This window comes from Schistocerca cancellata, chromosome 4 (genome assembly GCF_023864275.1).
Source record: "Schistocerca cancellata isolate TAMUIC-IGC-003103 chromosome 4, iqSchCanc2.1, whole genome shotgun sequence".
In the NCBI taxonomy this organism is placed as follows: domain Eukaryota; kingdom Metazoa; phylum Arthropoda; class Insecta; order Orthoptera; family Acrididae; genus Schistocerca; species Schistocerca cancellata.
The window spans coordinates 161,614,642-161,642,640 of record NC_064629.1 but is presented as its reverse complement, the minus strand read 5'-3'; the positions used below and the strand labels follow the sequence as shown (position 1 = coordinate 161,642,640).

The 27,999-nt window shown below is 44.7% G+C and overlaps 1 protein-coding gene and 1 pseudogene across 2 annotated transcripts in view; one reads left to right on the top strand and one right to left on the bottom strand.

Moving 5' to 3' along the window:
- LOC126184746 (excitatory amino acid transporter 1) overlaps positions 1 to 27,999 on the top strand; it is a 738,875-nt gene that overhangs the window by 477,800 nt on the left and 233,076 nt on the right. The window lies entirely within an intron of this gene.
- On the bottom strand, positions 14,566 to 14,683 carry LOC126185588 (5S ribosomal RNA; annotated as a pseudogene).

Genomic DNA, 27,999 nt, shown 5'->3' with positions numbered 1-27,999 from the left:
ACGCTCTCTGTTTGAACAGGATTGTTTGTTGCTAAGATGTCTACTGTACTATCGCACCCATTTACACTTCGTGTAGGTCTGCTTAACTAACTGCTCAAAAAATGTTTCCTCGAAAGCATTTAGCACTATTTCGGACGATGTTTTACGCCTATCACCGATGTTAAACGTATATTTCCTCAAACATATCGATGGTAGATTGAAGTCACCGCCAAATTAAATTCTGAGAGTCGAGTTGCTATTCGAAATGACATTTTCCTTACCTTCAGCAACAATAACGGCTCCAATGAGTTTTTGAAACAATAGAGTAAATTCGGAGGCCGGTTACTGTCTGAACACCAGCATGAAATTACCTGCAAATCTACACAAACTAGACCTCAGAGTATGTTTCTCCATAACAGCACTAAGCTATGATCTAATCGTTAGCAAGACTTTTTTTCTTGACAGATGCACATACCGAAGAAGTGTAACATAAATTTATAGCTAAAAAATATTCGTAGTGCCTGAAAAATAAATCCCTTTTCCCACCGTTATTTCGACATTTCCAAGGTTAAAAACTTAAATTTTTCTTCATACATCTATAAATTGTACTTAGGTACGTTTGTTTCATTCCAAAACTATCATTTGCTACTTTCCCGTCTGAGACGCTTTCCCCATAAGGAGTTACGAGCGAACACACATTCTCCTTGCTGTTTTATATACCCTCATAATTGACACGTAGATACGTATCCTTTGGTGTTAGGTAAGGAACTCTGCCACAGAAGGAGGCTGCTGTCACTTCTCCCTGCAAGTGTGTCGGGGCGCACGTCTTGCATCTGCCATTCAGACGCTCCACTCGATAACCTGAGGCACTGACCCAAGTCCTGTTGATGCATGCACAGCATCAACACAGCGATGCGAATGTCTTAATGAAACAGCGAAACGATCTGCGATGTAACTACACTCTGTGGCGAAGTTAAAAAGTGCAATACAAATTAAAGAAGATCAGGTTTATAAAACTGGGTTGCATTGCTATCACCGAGGTTACGTATACTGATGTCCGTAAGACAAGAAATTTTCCAGATCCACAAAACAACACGAGGAGCGTCGATAACATGTCCACGAAGAGGTGACATGGTAATTCATTCAGTTGGGAAAAAAAGTCCAAGAAGAAACGTGGATTCCTCATTCCTCAGAGGAGACAAGTTGTGGTTATTGGTGCTAAATAAGCTAAACACCGTTAATCCAGCCTATGACTGAGATGTTACTTCTCTCAGCAGCAGTCACAATTATGTATCTCACGTAGCAGGATGGATCAAATGGCTCTGCGCACTATGGGACTAAACATCTGAGGTCATCAGCCCCTTAGACCTTAGAACTACTTAAACCTAACTAACCTAAGGACATCACACACAGCCATGCCCGAGGCGGGATTCGAACCAGTGACCGTAGCGGTCGCGCGGTTCCAGACTGAAGCGCCTAGAGCCGCTTGGCCATTAGTTTCCCGCCGGCCGGGGTGGCCGAGCGGTTCTAGGCGCTACACTCTGGAACCGCGCGACTGCTACGGTCGCAGGTTCGAATCCTGCCTCGGGCATGGATGTGTGTGGTGTCCTTAGGTTAGTTAGGTTTAAGTAGTTCTAAGTTCTAGGGGACTGATGACCACAGATGTTAAGTCCCATAGTGCTCAGAGCCATTTGAACCATTTGAACCATTAGTTTCCCAGTCGCGACTAATATTCCGGTGAAGTAGCACCAGATACAGAGTTACAGGAACCTACAATGCGTACCATATCTCTCGGAATTCTCAAGGATGCAAATTTAGCAAAGTTTTTCGTCTGTAGACTCAGGAGTATCCTGATCACTCCCCGTGTACACTTTCTATAACACGTAGCTATTAGCTCGCTTGCCACAAACTCATACGCAAATAAGCAAGTGCGGGAACCATCTGGTCCCAGTTTATGGAAGTAAACACATAACCTAGCCTCGTACCGGATTTACGATTGTTGCCCCTATGCATTACCGAAAAAGAATGTGGCTTTCCGGAGATTTCCTATACCCCCTTAGACGATCGATATGACATTTCCCAATTTCTGTATCAAATACATAATATGCAAACAAAATTAAAAAATACATAACATACCACACCAACACATGGCACACAACACTTCTCTCCGAACGTACGTCGACGAATGAGGCAATTAAAAACGAACGAAATACAAGGACTGCAGAGGAAAAGACGTAGCCAGCTGCTAGGATTCGTTTACGTTACCGCTTGAGATGTAGTTTCACACCCATAATACACGATATAAAACACTATTTTTACTACGTAGCAGTGGCTGTTAACTTTAACGCCGTTCTCTTGTTTCTTGTAACAAAAATTATAAAGCCAAACAACAATAAACTAACTAAGAGTGCCGAAATGTGACTCGCTGACAGCTTGCGTAATGGAATTTTCCCAAAAATGCAGTGTTCAAACAAACAAGAGGGTATTAAAAGTAAATTAGAGGCTTTACATAGATTCAATGGACAGAAGATGTCATTAACTCTCCTTACAACACCAGTACTTGCTAAGCAGTAAGATTTAATAATGATGTGAAGTTAGAGATACGTTTGTCTAAATAACGAGAGCATTATTTGCATCGCGGTTCTACGCTTTCAACTGCCGGTATCTTCAAAGGAAAAACAAACCAGTGCCAAGTTCTCCGGTCCTATCTCGAAACTCATAAATTAGCGCCTTATAAAAACCCCGCGTCTTTCACAATAAACAAGAGACTACACGCGTCCTGCCTTGTGTCTGTGCCAATCTTTGAGCCACTGCTTTGTCCGCCACAGTATTATGATACACAATGTGATCAAAGGTATCCGGACACCCTCAAAAACACACGTTTTTCATATTAGGTCCATTGTGCTGCCACCTACTGCCAGGTACTCCATATCAGCGACCTAAGTTGTCATTAGAACATCGTGAGAGAGCAGAATGGTGCGCTCCGCGGAACTAACGGACTTCGAACGTGGTCAGGTGATTGGATGTCACTTGTCATATGTCTGTACGCGAGCTTTCCACACTCCTAAACATAGATAGGTCCACTGTTTCCGATGTGATAGTGAAGTGGAAACGTGAAGGGACACGTACAGCATAAAAGCGTAGAGGCCGACCTCGTCTGTTGACTGACAGACGGCCGACAGTTGAAGAGGGTCTAATGTGTAATAGGCAGACATCTATCCAGACCATCACAAGAGAATTCCAAACTGCATCAGGATCCACAGCAAGTACTATGACAGTTAGGCGGAAGGTGAGGAAACTTGGATTTCATGGTCGAGCGGCTGCTTATAAGCCACACATCACGCCAGTAAATGCCAAACGACGCCTCGCTTGGTGTAAGGAGCGTAAACATTGGCCGACTGAACAGTGTTAAGTCCCATAGTGCTCAGAGCCATCGGAACCAATTTTTGGGAAACTAACTTAGCTTTCTGCCAAAGGAGATAACTGCTACAATCTGGCTACTCTATAACAAGAACATCCTGCTAGAAGACCATACCTTCATCGGAAATATCACATAAACTTGAACATCAAGCTTATTTCTTATAGTTAATAATTTCAGATCTATGTACGAAATCCAGCATAATCAGTCATATTTCTCTTTAATCAACAGACTCTAAAAGCGACTAATTTATCAAAACCTGATTGTAGCCTTGTCCCACTCGGTGGGTTTCCCTCAAACAGCAAAGATATTGCTTACTTCCCCTTCCCCCTAACCCATTAATCGGTTCAAGTCCCCATCCGGCTAGCCAGATATAGGTTTTCCGTGATTTTCCTAAACAGCTTAAGAAAAACACTGCACCTCTTTATTTGAAAGGGTACGACCGATTTCCTTCCCCATTATTCACAGTCTGAGCTCGTGCTCCATCTATAATGTCCTCGTCATTGACGGGACTTAAAAGTTTAATTTTCTTCCTTCCTTCCTTCTTCAAATAACATAAATACACTGACTGAAAAAAAATCACAACACCAAAAATGGTCCAAATGGCTCTGAGCACTATGGGACTTAACATCTGTGGTCATCAGTCCCCTAGAACTTAGAACTACTTAAACCTAACTAACCTAAGGACATCACACACATCCATGCCCGAGGCAGGATTCGAACCTGCGACCGTAGCAGTCGCGCGGTTCCGGACTGAGCGCCTAGAACCGCTAGACCACCGCGGCCGGCATCACAACACCAAGAAGGAATTCTGCGACATAAAAGGAAGTTGGTAGGCGTATCTCTACGTCTAAAAGATGATGTCTAATTAGATTTTGCATAAGAGCGGCGCTAGTAGCGCCATTACGACGATTGCTTTAAATACACGCTGTAACGGTCGTGAGCGATAGCTATCTTTGAGATTGGAAGTGGTGAGTTGTTGATAGTGAAGAATGCCTTTAAGGCGACAAAAACGCCATTATCAACACCTCAGTGAGTTTGAGCTGTACGCTCCTTCTTTGATACTGCAGAAAGACTAGGCAGGAACATAGCTATTGTACACGATTGCTGGCAGCGTTAGCCACGAGAATGTACTGTCGCAAGAAGACCGGGCTCCGGACGGCCACGTTGCACTGCCTGGAAGGAAGACCGTCGTGTTCGGTGCATGCCTCTGGCGCATCGTACTGCATCTGCAGCAGCTATCTGATCGCCAGTTGGCACCACAATGGCACCTACTACAAATCGGTTACTTCAAGGACACCTCCGAGTCAGACGTCCTGTAGCGTGCATTCCACTGACCCCAAACCACCGCCATTTGCGACTACGGTAGTGTCAAGCGAAAGCTCATTGGAGGGCATGGCGGAGGTCTGTTGTATTTTGTGACGAGAGCTGGTTCTGCCTCGGTGCAAGTGATGGCCGTTAGAAGAATGTCAGTTGAGGGCCTGCAACCAACTTGGCTGCGTGCTAGACACACTGGGCCTGCACCTGGAATCAGGGTCTGGGGTGAGATTTCGTATGACAGCAAGAGCACTTCCGTAGCTATCCTACGCACACTGACGGCAAATCTGTACGTCAATATGGTTATTCGACCTGTTGTGCTGCCATTCATGAACAGCATTCCAGGGGGTGTTTTTCAACAGGATTACGCTCGGTCACATACCGCCATTGTAACTCAAAACACATTACTAGCCATTAAAATTACTACACCACGAAGATGACGTGCTACAGACGCGAAATTTGACCGACAGGAAGAAGATGCTGTGATATGCAAATGATTAGCTTTTCAGAGCATTCAAACAAGGCTGGCGCCGGTGGCGACACCTAAAACGTGCTGACATGAGGAAAGTTTCCAACCGACTTCTCATACACAAACAGCAGTTGACCGGTGTCGCCTGGTGAAACGTTGTTGTGGTGCCTCGTGTAAGGATGAGAAATGCGTACAATCAAGTTTCCGACTTTGATAAAGGTCGAATTGTAGCCTATCGCGATTGCGGTTTATCGTATCGCTACATTGTTGCTCGCGGTGGTCGAGATCCAATGACTGTTAGCAGAATATGGAATCGGTGGGTTCAGGAGGATAATACGAAACGCCGTGCTAGATCTCAACGGCCTCGTTATCACTAGCAGTCGAGATGACAGGCATCTTATGCGCATGGCTGTAACGGATCGTGCAGTCACGTCTCGATCCATGAATCAACAGATGGGGACGTTTGCAAGACAAAGACCATCTGCACGAACAGTTCGATGACGTTTGCAGCAGCATGGACTATCAGATCGGAGACCGTGACTGTGATTACCCTTGACGCTGCATCACAGACAGGAGCGCCTGCGATGGTGTACTCAACGACGAACCTGAGTGCACGTACGTCATTTTTTCGGATGAATCCAGGTTCTGTTTACAGCATCATGATGGTGGCATCCGTGTTTGGCGACATCGCGGTGAACGTACATTGGAAGCGTGTATTCGTCACCACCATACTGGGGTGTCACCCGGCGTGATGGTATGGGGTGCCATTGGTTACACGTCTCGGTCACCTCTTGTTCGCATTCACCACCATACTGGGGTGTCACCCGGCGTGATGGTATGGGGTGCCATTGGTTACACGTCTCGGTCACCTCTTGTTCGCATTGACGGCACTTTGAACAGTGGACGTTACATTTCAGATGTGTACGACCCGTGACTCTACCCCTCATTCGATCCCCGCGAAACCCTCCATTTCAGCAGGATAATGCACGACCGCATGTTGTAGGTCCTGTACGGGCCTTTCTGGATACAGAAAATGTTCGGCTGCTGCCCTGGCCAGCACATTCTCCAGATCTCTCACCAACTGAAAACGTCTGGTCAATGGTGGCCGAGCAACTGGCTCGTCACAATACGCCAGTCACTACTCTTGATGGACTGTGGTATCGTGTTGAAGCTGCATAGGCAGCTGTACCTGTACACGCCATCCAAGCTCTGTTTGACTCAATGCCCAGGCGTATCAAGGCCGTTATTACGGCGAGAGTTGGTTGTTCTGGGTACTGATTTCTCAGGATCTATTGCGTGAAAATGTAATCATGTGTCAGTTCTAGTATAATATATTTGTCGAATGAATACCCGTTTCATCTGCATTTCTTCTTTGTGTAGCAATTTTAATTGCCAGTAGTGTACTATACAAAGTATCGACATGTTGCCTTGGCCTGCTCGCTCATCTGTCTCCAATCGAGCACATATGTGAAATCCTCGGACGACAACTCTAGTGTCTTCCACAAACAGCATTAACCGTCCCTGCATCGACCGACCAAGTGCAACAGGCATGCAATTTCATCTCACAAACTGACATCCGGTACCTGTACAACACAACGCATGCCCGTTCGCATATATGCATTCAACAGTCTGGCGGTTACACCGGTTACTAATATACCGGCATTTCAGAGTTCCAACGGCTTATCTCACGCATACATTAACCTGTAATCTTGCAAGTTAATCACTTACACGGTGACAGTTACTGAACTATGTGAAAAAAATGTAAATTGGTTACAAATTACGGAGTGCACACACTTTATTCAACACATAAACGTCACCATAGATATTCAGATTTAGTTTATGACATGTCTGATATGCTTGCCATCATTGGCGATGAAGTGGTGCAGACGAACAGCGAAATTCCGCTGAAGTGTCGAGACATCGATGCTGTCGATGACGTCCTGAATGGCTGTTTTCAGCTCAGCAGTGGTTTTGAGGTTATTGCTGTACCTCTTTTCTTTAATATAGTCTCACAAAAAGGAGTCGCATTGTTCATTTCCAGCTTTGATGGAGTCGAGCTCCGTCTTGCGTGACCTACAGCTTGTCGGAATCACGGTCACTCTGGATAATGGGGATGAAATCATCTTCCAAAACCTTCACGTACCGTTCGGTAGTCACCGTGCCATCATTCCATGACTGGACACTGCACACCACACATTCACCTATTGAGGGTGAAGAGACTTCTCGTTCCCCAAATGCGTCAATTTTGCTTGTTGACGAACCCATACAAATGAAAATGGGCATCATCGTTAAACCAAACCATACCATGCTCATACTAACTCCCATCATGCCCGCGGCCATCCGTGCAGTTCGAACGTCCTAACGCACACTGTTTAGAGTTTACAGCGATTTTGTTTCATATTGTTCAATAACTCTCACCCTTGTCAATCTGTTGGGCAACGGCCTTGCCGCAGTGGCTACACCGGTTCCCGTGAGATCACCGAAGTTAAGCGCTGTCGGGCGTGGTCGGCACTTGGAGCCAAGTTCCCATGTTGCAATTTTTCGGGGTCCACTCAGCCTCTTGATGCCAATTGAGGAGCTACTCGACCGAGTAGTAGCGGCTTCGGTCAAGAATACCATCATAACGACCGGGAGAGCGGTGTGCTGACCCCACGCTCCTCCTATACTGAGGATGACACGGCGGTCTGTTGGTCCCGGTAGGCCACTCGTAGCCTGAAGACGGAGCGCTTGTCAATATTTTACCTAGACAAATGTATTCCCGAAATATTATTATACATTAATTATTTTTGGTGTTACGATTTTTTCCGATATTTTATGTATACTTTCGACGTTTACGCCACTGAATCCAAGGCCACTGACTCATTCTTTCTGTTTTGTAACTAAATCACGCATTTCCTTTCAAGAGCTGTAATTTCTCGCCGATATCGCTATCTATCCAGAATCGCACGGGGAATAGCAGTGCGTCGAAAAGGAGCTGATCCAAAAAATCAGGTGATGGAAATATTACGCTATGGGCTACGTTGATTTGTGTCTTCTTGGAACAGTTGGTCGTTACGGAAGGTATTGTGAGTTAAATTCGTATTATTCCTTTTCGTGGCTAATGTCTCGTACTGGGCATGGCATTTTCCAAAGGCAAGATTCCCCATGTCGAGATATAGATGTATGTCTATGGCATTACGATTTGCAGGGTGATGATTTCTTCTGTTGTCGTGAGTCGCATTTTTGACAGGTATCAACCCTTCGAAAAATATACGACATTACACTGAGATGACAAAAGTCATGGGATAGCGACATCCACATACACAGATGGCGTTGTAATTGCATCCACAATATATAGAATGGCAGAGCATTGACGGAGCTGTCATTTTTACTCAGGTGATTCATGTGAAAAGGTGTCAGACGCGATTGTGGCCGCACGACGGGAAGTAACAGACTTTGAACGCGGAATGGAAGTTGGAGCTGGACTCATGGGACATTCCATTTTGGAAGTCGTGAGGGAATTGAATATTCCGAAATTCACAGTGTCGAGAGTGTGCCGAGAATAACAAATGTCAGGCATTACCAGGGACAACGCAGTGGCCGGCGGCCTTCACTTGACGACCGAGAACAGCGGCGTTTGCGTGGAGTTGTCAATGCTAACAGACAAGCAACTCTGCTTGAAATAACCACAGAAATCAATGTGGACGAACGAATCCTTTAGGACAGTGCTGCGAAACTTGCCATCGAACATTTATGGGACATAATCGAAGGGGCAGTTCGAGCACAAAATCCTGCACCGGCTACACTTACACAATTAGGGCCGGCTATAGAGGCAGCATGGCTCGGTATTCCTGCGGGAGCTTCCAACGACTTGTGGAGCACATGGCATGCCGAGTTGCTGCACTACTCCGGGCAAAAGGAGATATTAGGAGGTATACCATGACTTTTATCACCTCAATGTATATAAAGGTAGAACGCAGAGCTCACAAATCATATTCTCGTAAGGTACTGGAATTGCGTTGCTTCTGCGTAGGAAACAAATTTAAATTAGCAACTTTCGCATTCTCTGCATAAGGGTTTCACTAAATGCTTAGTACTAGATGCTGTTACATACTTACCGTTAACTACCACGTACATACAAGGTGAACCAGAACTCCATGTGGTAGTGTGGACCAAAACAAGAAAAACAATTGCCCAGTAAACATGCTCTCTGAAAGGCCTACCATAAAAGTACTCACAGCTCCTAACATAGGCACTTCAAAGCCCGTGTTTACTGGACTTTTTTTCTAGTTGTGGTCCATACTACCGTCTCTGAAAGTTCGTCTGTGGTGTGTTACTTTATCCACTATATAAACTCCGCGAAACACACTGTGTGGGGCTCGAGGTACATCGTGTACCCAGTCCTGATCCATTCCTGAATGCCACGCCTAAATAACGATATTTGCGAAACGTTTCTATAACCTCTCTCTATTTTATGAGGTGGATATCACAGAAATTAATATTAAGTCTTAAATTTCATGGTAATCTGATTCTTCGTATTTTCGCGATAAGTGTCTCCGTTAGACACTAGACTCTAATAAACGAACACGCGAAGCAGGATACAGTACTTTTGAATCTTCTCTACATTAGCAATTTATACGATCTGGTGAAGACTCCAGACTTTAGACTGTCAAGAAACGGTCTAACGATGGGTTTGTAAGATGTCTTCTACGCGGATGACGTAATAATTCGTCCTATGACTCTGGTGTTACTATTTACTATGACCAGTTCTATGTAGGCGTGCTACCTAAAATCACTCCAGTCGCATAATTCTAGAATTTTTTCCCATTTGTGTTGGCTTCCAGTTAATGGTTCAAATGGCTCTGAGCGCTATGGGACTTAACTTCTGAGGTCATCAGTTCCCTAGAACTAACCTAAGGACATCACACACATCCATTCCCGAGGCAAGATTCGATCCTGCGACCGTAGCGGTCGCGCGGTTCCAGACTGTAGCGCCTAGAACCGCTCGGCCACCGCGACCGGCTCCAGTTAATGGACCAATAATGTTATCACACAGCTGTGGCCGAGCTGTTCTAGGCGTTTCAGTTCGGAACTGCGCTGCTGTTACGGTCGCAGGTTCGAATCTTGCCTCTGGCATGGATGTGTGTGATGTCCTTAGGTTAGTTAGGTTTAAGTAGTTCTGAGTCTAGGGGACTGATGACCTCAGAGTTTAAGTTCCATACTGCTTAGAGCCATCTGAACCATCTGTTATCACACAAGATATATATCACAGTCCTTCTGCTTATATGCGCTAAGGTCTTGATTTGTGATAGTCATCTACTATCCCATGAATCAAGCGCCGAACGTTATTAGATCCGCCTACAATTCAGTACAATGTTCTGGCGCCGCGATCTCACTGTACATAACATCATTGTTCGAGAACAGGCAAATGGAAAACCTGGTGCTACCTACCATCTCCTTTGTATGTAATATATAGGATCAACCGTATAACTCATTTCTGGGGTACAGTCGAAGCTACTTCCATATCTGAAACTTTCTTCCCGGTCCCAATGAACTACTGAGTCCTATTTATTAAGGAGTCTTCCACACAGTAGCATTTGCTGATGTCGAAATTTTTTCATTAGACAACATCACAAACTGCATCGAATACCTCCGAGAAGTTAGACACACGATAAACCCCGACGCCACTATCTGCTGTCTTATGGATCTCTCGGACTGAGATAGGAAGCTGAGTTTTACTCATAGTAGCCTGCAAACCCCACACTGAATGTTACAGAGAAGACTTTGATCTCCAAAAAACCAGCGAAAAATTTATTCGATTTTTCGGCAGCTGATTGCCAGTGGATACGAGCAGCGCCTTCTAGAACAACTAGGGGCGTCTACTGAGAAGGTTGTTGGAGCAGGGATGGGCCGGTTGTTTGTAACGTTTTGCCTGACTTACGTTTTTCCCGCTGAGAGATGGTTCAAATGGCTCTTAACATCTGATGTCAACAGTCCCCTAGAACTTAGAACTACTTAAACCTAACTAACCTAAGGACATCACACACATCCATGCCCGAGGCAGGATTCGAACCTGCGACGGTATCGGTCACGCGGTTCCAGACTGAAGCACCTAGAACAGCACAGCCACACCCGGCCCCGCTGTGAGACTCTACGACATTGTACCTACAAAATCTAAGCTGCAGCACAAAAGCTAATCGACGCGGAAACAGCGTTAGTACAGCACGGGCCTTGCCACACGTGACGCAGCAAATAGAACAAAACTGGACGAGGGACCTTGGCAAGCGCGCTTTGCTAGTTACGAACTACGCTAGCTGCTCTCCTCGCCAACCTTCTCGCGTGTTGCTCCACAGCGCACTATGTGTTTCTGTCATTTTTGACGAGATAGATATGTGGATCCTCCTTGTACTCAATAATCGCATGACCGAACAATATTTCACAGAATCTGTTCGTTCCCGGGTTTGCTTATCTAAATGTAACAAATTTACCTGCACTGTGTGTGGATACCATAATGAAAGGTGTTTTTCGTTGCGACGGAATCTTCTCACGAAATTCCAGTCACCAACTTTCTCCTCCAAATGCGAAAATATTTTGTTGACACCGACCTACAGAGGGAGGAACGATCACCACGATGAAACAGGGAGAGCTGTAGTTAAGCTTGCGATTTGTATCACAGAGCTACTTGGTATTTATGACGTACTAAATCACTTTTGGAGATAAAACTAATCAGAAATAATTCGGATCAACCTGAACCAAGGAGATGTCCAAAGGCGAATTTTTGCATTTGTGGTATAATGCCTACCAACTGAGCCACCATTGCGAAAGAACAGTTGAACTCTAATACTTGTGAAAAGGTAAACCATGTGCTAGACTTACATTCGGCTCCAGGTACCAACCTTCAACAGTTAGATCTCTTCTAATTTTCTGCTTAGCAGGTGATGTACTCCGCAAGCCAGTTTACCAAATATGAGTGAGGAGACATCGTTTATCGCACTCAAAGCTTTGTCGAAAACATTAGGAGACTGCAGTCGTTTCGGAAGGGAACGGTGTTCGGTTTCTCCACATACCTTCACATTTACAGCGGCGCAATGCTATTGGAAGACGCTGGTATCTCTCTCACTCACAAGGCACGGCGTCTCTATTCTCTGTTTTCGTGCCAGAGCGATGGCCGTTGCATTTCACGCACTATTTCTCGTTGTGAGTCTGTCCCTGACTTTCCACAGTTCTGAAGGTGTTCCTCGCCTTGTAGCTGCTCCACAAACTGACGTTTTTGAGAGAGATCTTCCTACTTTTGAAACGTGAAATAATTTTTTTCTGAGTGAGTCAACCCGTAAAGCGGGCTAGACGGCAATCTGTGGACTACAGAGTACAATGCTGACGTAGGCACCAGTAATTCGGTGCAGGTTGTTGGACATCTGGTTCCGTAGCATCTACGTTGACACAAAGACATAGTCAGTTACTATTGCGCTGAGTACGGGATCATCGAGATAGGATCGTGGATCAATGCAAACATGTTTCCTGCCGGATGAATCATATTTCTTGCTACACCAAGTCGGTCGTCGTGTCCGGTTATGCTGACACACAGGCGGACGGCTGCTGGAAGCATGCGCCGTACCACAGACGCAGGGTGATGGGGAAAGTATTGTGCCATTCATCTGGATATCCACGGAGCCCTTGGTGGTAGTCGCAAACACCATGAGAGCTGTGGATCACGTGAACATTATTGCAGACGACCTGCATCCCTTCATGCTTGATGTCTTTTTCCAACTGCTATGGCACCTTCGTGCAGGATCATTGCCCTTGTCAAAAATCTGTTACCGTGCTGCAGTGTTTCGAGAAGCTCGATAATGAATTAATGTTGATGTCTAAACCACGAAGCTACTCTGATCTGACCCCGATGGAAGACGTCTGGGACGCCATTGGTCTCCAGGCCAGCGCTCACAAACCAGCGACCCGTAATTTACGGTAGTTGCATGACCTGAGCGCTTTCATCTGGCGCCACACAACTCCGGAAATCTACGAACGACTTGTCGGAGCAATGTCACGCAGAATTGCTTTTATGTTGCACTCGAAAGGTGGACCAACCCCTGTTAAGTTGATGGGTATAACATCTTGGCATACCATCGGACTAGGCAAACAGAAAGGCCGCGGAAATGAAACCCGGGCGGTCTGCCTTGAACCTAACCTTCACTTCACACAGCTGTAAAGGTTGGGTAGGAGTGACACGTGGATCGAATTCTAAGTTGAACTGTGATTTACCTTTCCTAGGTAGGATTTCTGGGTAGTTTAGGGACATGCCAATATCTAAAGTGGCGTCTAATTGAAAGACTTGGTTGGTTGGTTGGTTTGGGTTGGTTGGTTGGTTGTTTTGGGGAAGGAGACCAGACAGCGAGGTCATCGGTCTCATCGGATTAGGGAAGGACGGGGAAGGAAGTCGGCCGTGCCCTTTGAAAGGAACCATCCCGGCATTTGCCTGGAGCGATTTAGGGAAATCACGGAAAACCTAAATCAGGATGGCCGGACGCGGGATTGAACCGCCGTCCTCCCAAACGCGAGTCCAGTGTCTAACCACTGCGCCACCTCGCTCAGTTTAAAAGACATGCACAAGTCTATTCAACCACAAGCAGATATATATATTCCGCCACCGTAGCTGAGTGGTCAGTGTAGATGCCTGCCATGCGGAGGATCCGGGCTGGAATACTGGAATACCGGTACTGCCAAGGAACTTTTCTTGATGGGGGGGGGGGGGGGGGAGACTGGTACGGGGTGCATTCAACCTCGTTATGCCGAGTGAGGCTCTGCTTCACTGAGTACTAACAGCTCCACGGTCTGGGAAGTAAGCAAAACGCCCAGGGGAAGAGGTACGCCGACCACATGTCCCTCCATACCGTATCCTCATGACGCCACGAGGCAGAAAATGACACTTAACTTAGAGTGCAATGTAATCCATTATATCCATATATTATAATTATATTCATTTGTAAGCGTCACGATAAAAATACCAACCTGTAGCGCTGTTCACGGACCCGTTTCTCCGGAGGCTGGAACAACCTGCCTCTGTGGTCACGGGGTTGCTTCACTATTTGGAATACCGTATATAGAATGAGACATATTTCATTTCAGGTACTATCTGATATCCTAGAGATATTGATAAAATATTCTCACTTTCTAGAATAGCACAATAAAAAATCTAAACTCCTTCAGAACAGGCCACGAAGGCCCAACGGTACCGACCGGCCGCCGTGTCATCCGCTGCCCACAGGCGTCACTGGATGCGGATATGGAGGGGTATGTGGTCAGCACACCGCTCTCCTGGCCGTATGTCAGTTTCCGAGACAGGAGGCGCTACTTCTCAATCAAGTAGCTCCTCAGTTTGCCTCACAACGGCTGAGTGCACCCCGCTTGCCAACAGCGCTCGGCAGACTGGAGGGTCACCCATCCAAGTGCTAGCCCAGCTCGACAGCGCTTAACTTCGGTGATCTGACGGGAACCGGTGTTACCGCTGCGGCAAGGCCGTTGGCCGAATAGCACAATCGGTTCATAAAATAACAATAAATGGATTTTCGTAACATTATCTTACCATCATCTTATTCATTATTTCAGTCCTGTAATCGCAATTGTCGATTAATGAAATTATTCACAAGCTAGTAACATGTCAGTCAGTTTTCATTAGCAATACTCACTGTAGGTCTAAAAACATTTGAATATTGTAACGTCTGAAATTTTCCCGGCGCGTTTCTCCTTCTAATAATTTTCGGGTGTGCAGCCGGGTCCCGCCTACTTGCAGCCACGATATTTCGGCCCGGAGACGTCCGACCATCCTTAGGTGAGTAGACAATTACTGAAGGGTCCATTTTTGTTTAGGTTGATACACAGCGTCACCGGTGGATCTCGGTCGTACTGTCTTGGTGTAAGGGTAAATTTGTTCTATCCTACGACGATGTCATTCCAATGACATCATTGGAGTGTACGTTGAAGGTGTGGCAGGGTAGCAGGCAATAGGTATCACAGCAATATAGGTACTGATACTGGTGATCGTATGATGAAGAGCTCAGATGCATTCGCGGTATTTATGCCGAATCTCTCGCATGCGAAATGTGCTGGCGTCTTTCGGCGAATGCGTCAGGTGATGATATGCTCCAGACAGAAGAGTTTTGTGTGCTGCCCTCTGTGGCGGAAGTGAGAAATGAACTAATCATCGAGTGTCCGATGATCCCGTCGATTCCGTTGTGACCGGATGATTTTAGTTATAGGATTCCAATTTTTATCCAGTTGAAATCCGATGTCACGATTTATAAGATTATCGGCATGATTCTTTGATTACTGAATCCCAAAAACCGGAAACTGGAACTAAAATTTTTGCTCTTTTGTATACCATTGAGTGTATCATGGAAACACAGTGTTCTGCTAATGCTGATTTTAGCGGTTGCCAAAGACGGATGTTTCTTTCGTGTTCTGTAGAATGCTCCTCGACAGTTTGTGTCGTCTGGCCTATATAAGCAGCACCACACTCACAGGGAATTTTGTAAACGCCCACTTTTTTTCAGTTGCAAGTCATCTTCAACGGATCCAACCAGGGCCAAGCTTTTCGCTGGTGGACGGAAGATAACCTTGGTTTTATTTTCCCTAAGCAGTCTGCCTATTTTAGAAGACACATTCACGGCATATGGAAGAAATGGAATTGATTTCTAATTATCATCAGTATCCTCAGTGCGTTGCTTCTTGTTATTATAGCTGTGCATGACATTCCTTATTTGGCGTGAAGTGTAGCCATTCTCTTTAAAATTCTTCTCCAAGTATTCTAATTCTGGGTGGAGGTTTTCATCGTCCAATATTACGTGCACCCGATGCATTAAGGTACTAAGAACACCGGTGGTTTGTGCTAAGTGATGGCAGCTAGATGCCTGGAGCTATAGATCTGTTTGCGTGGGTTTTGTGTACACAGAATGTCTCAATGACCCACCATTCTTACGGCGTACTAGCACCTCTAGAAAGGATAAAGTTCCATTTTTCTCAGTCCTCATCGTAAGCTTGATGTTCTCATGTAATGAGTTTAAGTATCAAATGAATTTTTCCAGTTCTTGTCTGCCATGAGGCCATACAACAAAAGTATCATCTACACCACGCCAGAAAACTCTGGACTTTAAAACAGCAGACTCAAGTGCTTTCTCCTGAATATCCTCCATAAAAAGATTAGCCACCACAAGGAACAAAGGACTTCCTTTGGCCACGTTGTCTGTTTGTTAAATAAGGAGTAGGTTGAGGAGAGAGAATGTTCAAACAAGGCGGTCACGTCAACACTGGATAAGTTATCAATAAGATATAAAGCATGTATCAAAAATTGAGACCACATCAAGGCTAACTAGTAAATCCGAGCTGCTAAGCGTAACTGTCCTCAAACGACTGACAAGAGCCACAGAATTACGTACATAGTGATAACATTTATCCACATACGGCTTGTGTAGAGAGGCCAGATGTTTCGCAGTATAGGCATCAATATTACTCACTACTAATCGTAGTGGGACATCATCCTTGTGAATCTTGGAAAGACCATATATAGCATTGGTAATATTGCACTGTGCGATATCAGCCCCTCGATAACCGGCTAAAAATTTGAATCCTTTAATTAAAATTATCCAGTCACAACAGAATCGGCGGGGTAATTCTATAGATAATTTCTCACTTATACCACCGAGGGCAGCACACACAACTTGGCTGCCCTGCTTATGTCATCATCTGACGCATGCGCCGAAAGACGCCGGCACATTTCGCACCAGCGAGATTCGGCATAAATACCATGAATGCGCCTGGGCTCTTCAGTAGTTGTCTACCCACCTGAAGATGGCCGGACGTCTCTGGGCCGAAATATCGTGGCAGAATGTCGACGGGAACCGGCTGCACACCCGAAGTTTATTAGCATTTGCATATTGTTAACTTATTTCTTTCTTTCTTTTGCTACTGCCTTTATCCCGCATTGTGCGCAGGGTTGGCAGGGTTAAGTACGGATTTGGTATGGTTAATTTAAAGGGGTGGTCGGATGCCCTTCCTGCCGCCACCCCATACCCCCCAAGGACGGAATTAGTGTACCCCAGCTGTCTGCGTCGAGTGTAAATCGTGAAATAGTGTGTGTTTCAAATGTCTGCGAGTCGTGTAGCTGAGGCGGGACGTGGGGACCAGCCCGGTATTCACTTAACAGAATGAGGAAAACCGCCTAAAAACTACATCCATGCTGGCCGGCACACCGGCCGTTGTCGTTAATCCGCGGGGCGGATTCGATCCGGGGCCGGCGCGCCTACCCGAATCCAGGACGCAGCGCGTTAGCGCTCTCGGCCATCCAGATGGGTTATATTGTTAACGTATTTACACTACGAATATTTTGCGAGCAACATATAGTAAATTAAAATAATTTCGGCAAATTTCCCAGTAATTTGCCTCACACACATTCTGTTAACACTGTGTTTCATTCAAATCATCAAAATGACAACACACAGTTAATAAAGTATCATAAATGTCTGCTAAGAGTTAACTGTAGAGAAAAGCATAAAATTCCTGATTGTACATTCTTCACTCCACGACAAAAAAATCAGAAAAACCCATTTTAATACAATTTTAATCCGTAATTTCCTCCCGGGCATTGGGAATAGTTGTATCGCGAAACTAAATACATAAAAACAGAAATGTATTGAACTGGGAAGAAATTGCAGAGTGAAAATGTATTTAAAATTACGTTTCTCTCTCGTCTATGTCGGAGGTTGAATGACGAGCCGCCCGGAACCACATACTTCTCTCAACAAGAAATTAGATCGCCGAGTAATATCCTTGTGGACTGGTTCAAATGGCTCTGAGCACTATGGGACTTAACAGCTGAGGTCATCAGTCCCTTAGAACTTAGAACTACTTAAACCTAACTAACCTAAGGACATCACACACATCCATGCTCGAGGCAGGATTCGAACCTGTGACCGTAGCGGACGCGCAGTTCCAGACTGAAGCGCCTAGAACCGCTGGGCCACCTTGTGGACTTCCAGTCTCTGCAGGTGAATGGTCGTCATGACTTACTGCCATGGGAAGGAACTGGGTTCAGTTCCCGGAAGATTAGAACGGGACCTCCTCAGCTTCGACATGCCAGTTGAGGAGCTACTTGAATGAGAAGTAGCGGCTCCTAGATCTGGAAACCCGACAATGCCCGGAAGAGGGTTGTGCAAAGCCCATGACTCTTCACGCCGCATCCAAACAATGTCATATGACATAGGATCACACGACGACCAGTCAGTATTGTGCCGTCCCCTGCGCAGAGTTGCGTTAATTTTACGTGATTCTGCAGCGACCATTTGGGACAGATAAAGCCCTTGTGTAAGAAGTACAGGATGGTTGTAATTAAACTTGGGCTATTTGAGCCAGTGTAAGTAGAAAACTGTTGACTGTATGGGTACCCAGCTTTAGAGGAATGATGTTCAGATTGTGCGAGGGAGATTCCCATTGTGAGACCTTAACTTTTCCCGGCGAACTGAATGTTCAAATAACTTCCGGGTTTGCTGCCAGGTGACGTCGTCGACCACCGCCGATATTTCGACAGGAGAACACCCTGCCATTCTCAAGGCACAAATGCAAGGAGGAAGCAATGTGCAGGGGAATTTAATACCTCGGTTCACATAGGAGAAAAACAAGGAAGATACCACACACAGAACAAGTAACCGCAGAGTCAACACACAACAAAAGATAACCAACAGCAGAAATATCGATAGTGACTATTAATCAACAGGTGAGGTAGCACTAATTCTATCCTTCTGTTTTTTTATGGGAGACCGAGCCGGATTCCAAGCAGCATTTAAACAAAATACACAATCTCTGTTTATAAGGTTGCTTGATAGTTTGATTTCAACAGCTTCCTTAATAACACTACCCCAATAGCTGGATGTGCAAGCCAGAATCTCCGTGTTGTATTCCAAGGATGCCGGTGTCAAGACAATGTTCTGCAATAGCGAATTTGCTCGGCTATTGTAAGCGTTTGTGACTCTTATGTTCAATACACCGGTCTTCCACAGTCCTGATTGTCTGACCAATATATGACATGCCACAACTGGAAGGAATACGATAGACACCAGCCTTAAGAAAACAAAGATCATCTTTTACGGATGCGAACAGGGCCTTAATCTTAGAAGATGGTCGAAAAACACATTTCACATCATATTTCCGCAAAATACGGCCAATCCTGTTGGAAATGCTTCCTACGTAAGGCAAATAGACCGTGCGATCTTCAAGCAGTGCACGTGGTGTGTCACGATAGCTGATCATTCCACGGTGCACCGTTCGAAAAGTGATTCGAACAATCGTGCTGTTCCAGGCTGTCGTGGATGCAGATGGTCGTCACGTTTGTAGCCTGGCACGCAATTAACAAATCTTACTCTCTCAAGTGGAATTAAGAAAAAGTCTCTGTTTGAATGGTTTATGGTTATTTCTCTTCCGTATGTCCTTTCAAATATTTATGGAAAGTTTCTTTGCCCTACGAGCATTCGTTTTGTTTGTGGGTCCTCTCAAGTAGTGAAAGTTTAATTATAACCGCTCTGTATTCTGGAACAATCAGTGTCAATGTGAGTCTACTGCTAAAAGGTCAACTGGCCGTCTTATCCGTTCACTCTTCGCCTCCTGTGATAGCATTGTAGATTGGCGGAGGGTCTGTTACTGTTCGCAATACATTATCTAAGCATCTCGAAACCAATTAAGTGACGTTAGTATGATGTACATCCACCTTTCGCCTTTATGACGGTTTTAACCCTGCTAGGGACACTTTCAGTAAGGTGTCTGAGTGTCTGTTGAGGGATGGCAGCCTATTCTTCCTAGAGCCGAAACCACAGAAGGTAGTGATGTTAAATACTGGGGCCTGGCGCGAAGACACCATTCTGGACAGATCAGTCTATTTCAGGAGCCGGCCTGGGTGGCCGAGCGGTTCTAGGCGCTACAGTCTGGAACCGCGTGACCACTACGGTCGCAGGCTCGAATCCTGCCTCGGGCATGGATGTGTGTGATGTCATTAGGTTAGTTAGGTTTAAGTAGTTCTAAGTTCTAGGGGACTGATGACTTCAGCAGTTAAGTTCCATAGTGCTCAGAGCCATTTTGAACCATTTCAGGAATTGCTGCATTGTGACAGGTTGCATTGTCGTGCTGATACAGTCGTCGTCTCTGAAATGTTCCTCTACTGTAATCATTACAGAAAGCTGTGAAATGTGTTTATATCCTTCCGCACTTAGCGTTTTCTTAAGCGCAACAAGGGAAACAAACTGTAACCATGGAAAAACACCCCCCATACCGTTACACTGTGCAACCTCCTCTGTACTTCATTGTTGGCACCATCCATGATGATGTCAGGTAATGTTCCAGTCACTCGCCAAACCGAAGCCCTTCCATCGGATTGACACACAGTATAGAGTAGCTTTGAGTATAGCAAAGTGTAGTTTATGAGGGGCTACTCCACCATTGTAACCCGTTCTTCTTAACTACCTACGCACTGTAATGTGCTAAGTGGGCTTCTGGTAACTCTTCGGAACTCACGAGTCATTATTTCTGCTGAGCTAATACGGTTCCCGTTAATATCTGAGATCTTCCTGGTCTTGGTTTATCTGTGGCTGTTCCTTCGCGTTTCCACTTTGCAGGCACATCACCAGCAGTCGGCTTGAGCAGCTTTAGGAGGACTGTAATGTTCCTAATGGATTTGTTACTCGGGTGACATCCAGTGCCTAGTGCATGTTCGAGGTCTTTGAGTTCTTCTGGCTGACCCATTCTACTGTTAACTGATTGTCTACTAGCAACACAATACTCCCAGCCTCCTTTTATACACCTCCTCTCCCGACGTCTAGTGGTCAGTCCCGCACTATATAGGAGTTTGATGTTTGGTTTGTGGGCCACTCAACTGCGCGGTCGTCAGCATCCGTACAAAGTTCCAATTTTAAACAGTCCAATGTTTAACTCAATCCAATCTAGCAACTGTCGCGAATGATAATCCAGTCCCCGGGCAGAGAGAATTTCCAACCCGGCCGAAAATCGAACCCATGTCCTCGTGATCCAGAGTCAGCAACTCTAGCCACTAGAACACGAGCTGCGGACATTACATAGGAGTGCTGGATACTTGTGATAAGATAGTGTGTATATAAATGACATGTTGGATAACGTAGAAGCTCCATGAAGCTGATACCGGCTGTCGCTTTTTATGTACATAAGTCGCAACAGTAGAAAATTGTCTTGAAGTTGAGGAAGACCTTAAGCAAGTCTATGATTTGTGCAGAATTGGCACTTGTCCTCAGCATATAAAAATGTAAAACACTGCGCATAAATAAATGTAAAGATTGATTATTGTATGATTACACGATTGTTCGGCAATCATTCGAAGCAAGCACGTCCATTAAATATCTGGGGTTATTGGCATGTTTTCCGACTGGCACAGAAAAAGAAGTAAATAGTTTCTGGTTTCGACTTTTTTCCTTATGTAGTTTTCATGAAATAACTCTCCTTTTCTGAAAGAGAGTGCACCTTAGTGATATCATCATTAAGTAAACTCCAGTGGAATTTGTTATCTCGTGCTCTGTAACTTGAATCCCACCAACGGCTTGGCATGTCACAGTTTCTATTAAATCTGCACCATTGTTCCGCCTTTACGACTACTGAACAAGCAACAAAACCGACGATACTTGGATTTACAAAACTTCAGGAATGCTGCAGTTTCTGTTTGGTTGTCTAGTCGAAGTATCTGGGCGAACGGAACAGTTACTTTTTTTCTCCAAGTATAACTGAGAGATTATATTCCAAGCATTCAGATACACGTGCTTTCTTCCTGTTAATATAGGATATCTTGAATGATGTCGTAATTTTTTTGACAAATGTGTACACTGTATACATACGTGGCGTACATACTCAGCAAACCTTTGAGTTGCATAGCAAATGACTAATACGCAAATCGTTTAGCGCAGACTATTAAGACAGTAGGCTCTCCATTGCTGATTCAGCGAAGAACCTAATTTATGTTCATCTACCGCGAGGCAAAAACTGGATGTTAGGCCTTATGATAATTTTCTTTCGTCCCACTTTCGCTGATTAAACAGAATGTTCGGATAAACCAGGCATAACTAATTTTACGAAGGGTGGCTTGGCCTATTGAACATCTTCGAGTTGAATCTGAACTACACCGACAAAATTTGGAAGGTGGTTCACGGTTATTTTCCGAGTATTTTTCTGCAAGCGACCCGTGGTGTCCGTTGGCTCTATACAGAGTAATAATTTAATTATATTTGTTCGGTTTATTACACCAATTCCCTTCCATTCCGCGGAAATACCTTCGAAACTGTGATAGAGCCTGCAATATAGTGTCACCAAAACGTACAACAGTAAATATAGTAATGCAACAGACTTCAGATGCAAAAGTACTATGACGTGGCTGCCGTCGCCACGGAAACAGCTCAGCATAGCGTCATTGTGTCGCTCTTCCATTGCATTGAGTGAATTCATATACGAGGGTCATATCGAACAACTCATCGTCACTTTAATTATCAAATGGCTCTGAGCACTATGCGACTTAACTTCTGAGGTCATCAGTCGCCTAGAACTTAGAACTAATTAAACCTAACCAACCTAAGGACATCACACACATCCATACCCGAGGCAGGATTCGAACCTGCGACCGGAGCGGTCGCTCGGCTCCAGACTGTAGCGTCTAGAACCGCACGGCAACTCCGGCCGGCTTTAATAATCCATACTGCTGTGTCTCACTGTTAAGGTACAACCAACACTACCACGTAAACAAACCAGAGACAGATCCGAGCAATGCAGAATGCGCGCTTGGTGATGGCCGCGTTATGGTTGTCAAGAGCAAGTACCGCGAGTGAGCGAATGGAACAGTTTGGTTTCCATACAAGATATACAGCGAATACCGTAGACATATGTACTATTGGGATGATATTTTAAACAAAATACAGATATGGTGAATAGGGTAGGACGTCAAACGAAATTCAGTTGCTCTCTAACGAGCCAGTTGATGCCAAAACATTCAGAAAATAACCGTGAACAAGTTCCGAAATTTTGTTGATGGAGTTCTGGTTCGATTCTGTATTTCCCAAATACCTTATGGCGAGGCATAAATACATAACTGCATTTTATTTACGGTCTTCACCATTCGTTCCCTCCTTATCGCCACAAAAGTGAAGATACTAACTAAAGCAGAGAAAAAATTACTTTTTCCGGTCACCTCAGCAGTTGTGGCGCCCCATAAACGGGCTAAATCTACGAAGGAAATAGGAGTTGCCTGCTCAAAGGAGACTAACTTGGAGACTTCACTGATTGAAATATGTTGTATGTAACATGTCAGTCTCTCTGCCTGAAGTTGGGTACTAAAAGTCGCAGAAATACGCCATCTGTGTTGTGAAGCGTGACGCGATAACGTTGGTGTGGCGTAACAGCCGGGAGCAGCAGGCGTGACGCCGTAAGTGGCTACACGTGCTTCTGCTGTGCTAGTACTTAGCCTGGCTCTCACATCGATACTGCCTGGTGTTAGCGTGATATTTTTATGAGAAATATCTACGTTTATAGTCAGCAAACCACTGTGAACTGGATGGAAGAGATTATTTCCATATATATATATATATATACCAATCCCAAAGAAAGCAGGTGTTGACAAGTGTGTGAAAATTACCGAACTATCAGTTTAATAAGTCAGAGCTGCAAGATACTAACGCGAATTCTTTACAAATGAATGGAAAAAGTGGTAGAAGCTGACCTCGTGGAAGATCAATTTGGATTCCGTAGAAATATTGGAACACGTGAGGCAATACTGAGCCTACGAATTAACTTAGAAGATAGATTAAGGAAAGGCAAACCTACGTTTCTAGCATTTGTAGACTTCGAGAAAGCCTTTGACAACGTTGATTGGAATACTCTCTTTCAAATGGCAGGGGAAAACACAGGGAGGGAAAGGCTATTTACAATTTGTACAGAAACCAGATGGCAGTTGTAAGAGTCGAGGGGCATGAAAGGGAAACAGTGGTGGGGTAGGGAGTGAGACAGGGTTGTAGCCTATCCACGATATTATTCAATCTGTATATTGAGCAAGCAGTAAAGGAAACATAAGAAAAATTCGGAGTAGGTATTAAAATCCATGGAGAAGAAATAAAAACTTTGAGGTTCTCCGATGACATTGTAATTCTGTCAGAGATAGCAAAGGACTTGGAAGAGCAGTCGAACGGAATGGACAGTGTCTTGAAAGGAGGATATAATACGAACATCAACAAAAGCAATACGAGGATAATGGAATGTAGTTGAAATAAGTCGGGCGATGCTGAGGGAATTAGATTAGGAAATGAGATACTTGAAGTAGTAGATGAGTTTTGCTATTTGGGGAGCAAAGTAACTGGTGATGGTCGAAGTAGAGAGGATATAAAATGTAGACTGGCAGTGGCAAGGAAAGCGTTTCTGAAGAAGAGAAATTTGTTAACATCGAGTATAGATTTAAGTGTCATGAAATCGTTCCTGAAAGTATTTGTATGGAGTGTAGCCATGTATGGAAGTGATACATGGACGATAAATAATTTAGACAAGAAGAGAATAGAAGTTTTCGAAATGTGGTGCTACAGAAGAATGTAGAAGATTAGATGGGTAGATCACATAACTAATGAGGAGGTATTGAATAGAATTGGAGAGAAGAGAAATTTGTGGCACAACTTGACTAGAAGAAGGACCGGTTGGTAGGACATGTTCTGAGGCATCAAGGGATCACGAATTTAGTATTGGAGGGCAGCGTGGAGGATAAAAATCATGGAGGGAGACCAAGAGATGAATACACTAAGCAGATTCAGAAGGATGTAGGTTGCAGTAGGTACTGGGAGATGGAGCTTGCACAGAATAGAGTAGCATGGAGAGCTGCAGCAAACCAGTCTCTGGACTGAAGACAACAACAACAACAACAACAACCTCTTATTAGGGCGTCTCACGTTCCAGTCACATATGGAGTGTGGAAAGACTGATTATTTAAACGCCTTTTTGCACGCTGTAATTAATCTAATATTTTCTTCACGGTCCCTACAGCAACAGACGTAGTGTGTTGCAGTATATGCTGTGGTTCCTCACTTGACACTCAGTCTTGAAACTTTGTAAGTAGGTGTTCACGGCGTAGTTTCGGCGCCTATCTTCAAGCAGCTGCCAGTTTAGGTCGTTCAGAATCTGCTTGGTGCACTCCCATAAGGCGATTCAAACTGGACACTTCATGCTGCCCTTCTTCGTAAAAGTTCTATATCCATTCTTGGTCCTATCTGACACGGGCCTCTCACACTTGAGCAGCGTACTAGGACGAGTCGAGCGAGTGTTTTGTAATCAATGTCCTTCGTAGACCGATAGAATTTTCCTAGTTTCTCACCGAAGTCTACCACCTTCTTTACGTTCGACTGAGCCTACGTGATCGTTACATTTAATATCCCTACAAAATGGTACACAAAGATATTTGTATGAGTTCCAGCTGTGACTCACTGACGTCTTTGTCATAGGATACTAGGTATTTTTCATTTTTTTTTATGGGCACAGTAAAGTAAGTTACTAATATTTGCATCACATTGAAATATTAAGATCTGACTGAATGTTTGTGCAATTTTTTTTTCAAACAGTACTTCATTACGGATAACTGCATCATCAGCAGAAAGTATGTCTGCTAGATCATTAATATGCAACATGAACCGTATCAGTCCCAATACACTTCTCTAGGTCACACCTGAAGTTTCTTCTGCATCTGTCGTCGAATCCAAGATAACATACTAAATTGTCCCAGGCAAGAAATCTTCAATCCATTCTTAAATTAGCCGGCCGGAGTGGCCGAGCGGTTAAAGGCGCTACAGTCTGGAACCGCACGACCGCTACGTTCGCAGGTTCGAATCCTGCCTCGGGCATGGATGTGTGTGATGTCCTTAGGTTAGTTAGGTTTAAGTAGTTCTAAGTTCTAGGGGACTTATGACCACAGCAGTTGAGTCCCATAGTGCTCAGAGCCATTTGAACCATTTGACCCATTCTTAAATTTCGCTTGATACCCCTTACGATTTATTTTCGATATTAAGAGTAGGTGTACTGCTGAGTCGAAAGATTCGAAAATGATGCTCCAGTAAGCCAGCTGTGTTCTGTGTCCAACGACAAAGCCCACAGTGGCCCCATTCACAACGGCAGTAACGCGTGTTTATAGCTGTGTGTGTGTGTGTGTGTGTGTGTGTGAGAGAGAGAGAGAGAGAGAGAGAGAGAGAGAGAGAGCGCAATATAGCCCGCGTACGGTCCGATGGCCGTAAGACCACTAACACGCGCCGCTAGACAAATAAATGCTCACAGATGTAACGGGCGGATTGCTGCAGTAACCCGAGGGAGGCGGCACAGTGATAAAAGCGCTAAACTAGCATTCGAGACGAGCGGGTTGAAATCTCCGGCTGGCTGCCCAGATTTGTGTGTCGCATAATTTCTGCAAATCGCTTAAGGCGAATGTGTGGATAGTTCCATCTATGTCCAATCTGAGCTTGCGTTCCGTAATGATTTTGACTGATTAGTCTGTGATCTCAAAGAACACGGTACCATGGCTGGCGTGCTACAGCTTTTTCGTTGCAAAACGCTATATAATACATTCACAGAACATCACCAAAGGTTCTTGTTCCATTAAAGAACAGTAGTACAACAAGATTTTTGCGACGCAAAGGCATGTAAACACATGTCAATCACGTACGTAACCAGATTGCAGTTTACTGTTCCCGAGATAGTGTTACCCAATTCTGAGTTTAAACAGGAAGCCGAAAGAAGCTGGGCTTCTGTGGATTGTTTTATGTTATTTGTTCTATATGCCCGATTCCTAGTGACTCTCTGAAGTTCCCATTTCAGAATCGTGTAGGGTTATCAGCAATAAACCGATGTCGCAGACTTCGTGGTTGACCAGTTGGTACAGTTTTTTGGCAATACTCCACACTCTGTCGCTTCGCCCACTCTGAATCACTAATATAATGTGATTATGATTAAATTTCCAGATTCTAAACGTTGTAGGAAAAGAGCCACTGCTCACAATGTCAAATTTGAACAGAATATTATCGAAGAAGAGGTAAATGTTATGGAAACACAAAAAAACTAACGAAAATTTTTCACAGTAGATGTCGATATAAACGTCGCAACGTAAATGGGCTCGACTGCAAATGACGTATAATCACAATACGATCTCTATTGTGAGAGTTGCACAATAAACCAACGGTACTGTGCGATGTGCATGACCTCGCAAGTTCCGCATTGAACAGTTCTGGCACTATTAATTCTGTATGCCCATCCATCACGGCCAGGTCGTACAACATCGGTAGTGGAAAAATCGGTTTTTACTTTTCCTGATTCAGAAAAACCGCACGATAACTAACAATGACATCGATTTTTAATTGTCCTTGAGGCTGGCTCAAGACATTTTCAATATCCTGTGGTCCGGTTTTCGTCACAAGTTGAAATCGAGAAACGTCATTTCCTACAACACATCGGAGTGCCTCGGGGGTCACGTTCAGAAAGCACAGGTGACTGGGACGGCCAGGCTGTACTGAAATGACGACTGATAATTCCAAAATTTCCGAGATGTGTATGCGGCAGCTGCTTCGCTGGTTGTGCAATATGCGGAGGAGCGCCATCGTGCATAAAAATGATCCCTGCTGTTGAAAGGTCGGAATGACGTTGGTGCGCAAAAGAATTTCATAGCGTTCACGAGTGATGGTACAGGTAATAGGTCCTGGAGGACCCAACTCTTCGAAAAGACATGGCCCGACGTAAACCATGCCATGAAACCGCACCACACAGTTACCTTTACCAATGG